This window comes from Erithacus rubecula (genome assembly GCF_903797595.1).
Source record: "Erithacus rubecula genome assembly, chromosome: 11".
In the NCBI taxonomy this organism is placed as follows: Eukaryota; Metazoa; Chordata; class Aves; order Passeriformes; family Muscicapidae; genus Erithacus; species Erithacus rubecula.
Genome location: NC_136663.1, coordinates 10,153,955 through 10,158,223, shown reverse-complemented (window position 1 = coordinate 10,158,223; position 4,269 = coordinate 10,153,955). Strand labels below are relative to the sequence as shown.

Below are 4,269 nucleotides of genomic sequence, written 5' to 3'. Positions count from 1 at the left end.
ATTTACACAGTGATGACAAGTTGCAAGAGAAGGATTCCACTTCTTACATTGTACATATTAGAATTTCAAGGGCTTTTGACTTTGTCTAATCAAAATCCATTTTCACTACAGCACTCAAAGACCTTGAATGAAATCAAGATAACTCCCTTGCCAATTTTTCTCTGAGTAAACTATTTCTCCTCACGTGCCAAGTTGAAGAAAAAGAAACAGTAACAAGTTTTAACATTTTTCTCTGCTATTAGTCAGAGAGGAAAGTTAAACCACTGAGCATTGAAAAAAAAAAAAAAATCCACGAAAAAGAAATCACTTTAATTAAACAGAAAAAAGCACATAGGATATTTTACCAAGATTCCTGAAAAAGGAACAGGGGATAGAAAAGCTGAGAGAACTCGAGCCAAATCATGATCTTTCCATCTACAGTAAGTTCTGTCTCCATGAGTGAGGTGTGGTTTTTGCAGTTCAGCCTGAGCTGCAGACTCTGCACAGTTCCCATAAAGCAGAAACAAAAGCAAGAATCTCTTATGCTGCATGTGCACATTTCTGCAAGGCAGTGCCTCACCCAGTTCTTAACAGGAAGCTTCCCATTAACAATAAGAGATGGATGACAAATGAATGCTTACATACTCTCCAAACCCATTCACTTCTAATGGTTTTATGATATAAACCATGCTAGTCACACAAGTTTTTCAGGGGACTGCTATTCTGTATGTTCAAAATGAACCAAAATTATTCTGTGGCACATCTTGCCTTTGCAGGCTGCACAAACTTATTTGCAGGAGGATGCTCTGGCTGGCTATTGCAAATAGCCTAAACATGCTCTGGAAAACTCAAGGATGAGTCTGCATCCCATAGCCCCCCCCTTTCACACAGTTTGTGTCAAGTATTGATAGAAAGGGGAGGAGGGAAGTAATCAGTCTTCTGCTTTGGAGAGATGAATGCTGAATCACATCTGATACTCTGAGAACAGCCCCCAAGAGCAACCCTATACTGAGGAGCTTATAGGAATTTCCCACTGACCACCTGCTCTTAAAACTGTAGGGGGAAATCCCACATGCTCTGGGATGAAGGGAGTTCAGTTAAAAACAGCTCTTAACAATTACAGCTGCAGGTTATTTTTAATTGAATTCAGATGATGAATGTGAAATAGATGATTTTGAGTGAGATAAGCAGGGAAATACTTGTTCTTGTCAAAAAGGTAAGGAGCAAACAGTTTTCCCAACCAGCCCGGATAGGAACTTTTTAATCTCTGAAAGAGAAATAATGGATCTAAACTATCAAGATTTATTTTAATCCAAATTAGGGATTTGAGTTAAAGTGACTCAAAACCTCAGCTTTATTTATATTATTTTGAAACTGCAGCTAAGCCTGTAAATTGGAGATCTTCAGTACTCAAAATAGCCCCAGAGGCACCAGGAGGTGCAGGATTGTGTCTCTGCACAGACCTAGAGGGCTTGAAAAGCTTCTCTGTTCAAGGGCTGGCCACAGGGTTGGTGCACCAGCTCTGCACATCCACACCATGACTGTCCCAGCCGTGCAGAAAGGAGAGGGGTGATGCTCTCACACTCACTGCAGTTCACAGCCCACTACAGATTCCTCACACAGCCTCAGATGCATTGATTAAATTGTCTGGGCAACAGTTCCCCCCCAGAAAACAGGGACAATATTTCCTTTCTCCCACTCTGTTTTGTCAATCTGTGATAAATCCTTTTACATGTAAAGAGTGGTGTGAAACAGCCAGAATTTGTGGCAATGAACAAGTACCTGTAACTAAACTGAGGCTTTGGTCCTGCAGAACTGCCAGCTGCTTTTCGTGTGTCACTGGGAATTCGGGTGGGTAATTGGATGCTGAATGCAAGCTTTGTAGGAAAATGGATGTCCCTCAGCATTGACAGATAATAAAAATGGGTTCGATAATTTTGGGGTATTTTCCACAGAAGCTGACAAAAACATTCATCAAAACTGGGGACACCAGACTGAATATTAACAGAACAATGCGGACTTGTGCCCAAACTCCCAAGATGGACATCTTCCACCACCACAACATCTTTTACTTAGGTTTTGAACTCATTTTGCTCATACACATGGCAGAATGTTAAAAAAAAAGACAAAAAACTAATCTCCAGGCTATTGTTACAGGAAAATACTCCAGTGGAACTTGATCAACACTCATTTCCAGTGTAATGAGAAGAGCTCCTCCCTTTCCCTCAACCCAGGACCTTCACAGGACATTATTTCCATTAGGAAACATTAACTGTAAGTACACATGTGCAAAAGAAAGGGATGAGCAGAGCTGGGAAAAACAACCCCCCAAACATGCCTAAAAGCATACACAGTGTTTCACAAGATAATTGCAGAACAAATAGAAAGCAGAGCCAGATAAACACAGCCAGCCTGTGCCACGTTCTCATGGCCATCTCAGTAGCATTTTAAGACAAGGAGAAATGGAACAGGAGATTTCTACTGTGAGATTTTCTGGTATCTCAAAGATCACTAAAAATAAAAATCAGAGTAGAAGCCCTACTGGGCAGGCACAGGTGCTGCACACACTGTGCACATTCAAAGTCAATGCCTTTATGCTTGGAGGAAGACATAGCTCAGTGCAACATAAAACCAGCCTATTTCTTAAAAGCACTCCACAGCTGCCACAAGGCAATAAAACCTCACTATGACTCAGCCAGGTGAGATTTGGGCTGGCAATCTCACTGCAAAAATTTTTACAAACCTTCACTATGGCCTGCCCTTCCATTCTGTCTCTGAAGAGATTCAATCAAGATGGAGAAGTTTTATAAAATCGTACTAAGGGAAGGAAATCCAACAGTTACTGCCACAATTTAAATGCAAAGTAACTGGAAACTACCATCCAAAGAAATGGAAGAAGAAATAATGCATCCCATGGTGTGTAAATGCAATCCATCCCCATCCCTGCCCCATCCAGGTTATCTCTTGGCCAGGTAAGCCACCTCCCAAAGGGACCATCATTGTGCTCCACCCTGGCTTAGCCCTGGGCTCCAAACATCTGATCACTGTTAGTTTCCCAGGAAGCTTTTCAGAAGTGGCAGGCACTTACCTTCTCCCTGGAGTGTAGGCTGATTTGTTAACTAGCTATTGGAATTAGTAATCCTCAGTTGAGTCAACAGTTAGGCAGTTGCTTATATCACCTTACAAGGAAAAAAATATTGACACTCTTATACTGTCAACAGATCAGAAGTAGGCAAATATAGACAGAGATAGAGTATTCAGATAACCTGCCAACCCTTGCCAACTGCAAGCAAAAATATAAACAGAAGGCTCTCTGCTCTATGAAGATTTGCAGTAGGGCAGCAGCTGCATAAGGAGCCCAGGAAGCATCTTCTGATCTGAGTTTCAGGCCAGAGGAACATTATTTTGCTAATTCAAGAACTTTGGTTTCTGCTCAGAAGAGCTGCTGATGTCACAGGCTCGAGCAGCTGGAAAGCAGTGCCTCCATCCCTTTACCAGAGGTATCAATTTACAGGTTCAGCTGCAGCTGCAAAATAATACAAGAGAATTGGAGCAGTCTGGATTTTGAGCGATTTTAAACCAAAATTCTTAATTTAATCTAAAACAAATCTTGGTGTTGTCCTGCTCATTATGGCTTCCTGACAAAATGTACACAGACATCCTCAGTCCAGAGCCCATCCCAGATTTCAGGGATACAGTACATAGCCCTGCTCTTCATCACTCACCATTTTCTCCCACGGCTGGTAAATGTCAGAAGATGTTGAGCCAGCAGATGCTTCTGATTACCCTGTCAGAAGCTGTTCCCTTCTCTGTGCCCTCTCCCATTGCTCTGTGTCCTGTAGCCCTTCTTCCCATCTGTATACTAGATGCCCTCCTGCAGCCACATCCCTGCAGGCTCCTTTCCTTGGCCATCTCTATCACTGGGCCATCCTGTACTTCCCATTCTACATCACCTGGGAGGGACCAATGCTTTAACAGGTTACTGCTGTGGAAGTGACTGGCAGAGGATCTTTCCCTAAACAACCAAGTGTCCTTTTAAAAAATCTGGCTAATTGTTCTTCCTCCTAGAGCAGCTGGAACAAAGGCTGGGTGAGCAGCTGGTAACCCTTTCAGCAACGAATTAGGGCTAATACAAATGGAAAACAACTTTGTTGTGCAAAGATCAATTCTTTATGGAATTATTACAGGAATCTCTTGTAATCATCAGGTAAAAAACCCCTCTCCATATAGCCCCTTGCTCTATTTTCTGAGTCAACTCAGAGGAAGACTATTCAATCCCTTTCCTCATAA

General features: G+C 42.2%; 1 long non-coding RNA gene across 1 annotated transcript; it reads right to left on the bottom strand.

Moving 5' to 3' along the window:
• Positions 1-2,561: 2,561 nt before the first annotated feature.
• LOC306806640 lies at positions 2,562-3,855 on the bottom strand. Its single transcript, XR_013775515.1, has 3 exons — positions 3,705-3,855; positions 3,068-3,158; positions 2,562-2,796 (listed from the first exon to the last, which is right to left on the bottom strand). It is a non-coding gene; the product is annotated as an uncharacterized lncRNA (long non-coding RNA).
• Between the last annotated feature and the right edge of the window lie 414 nt (positions 3,856-4,269).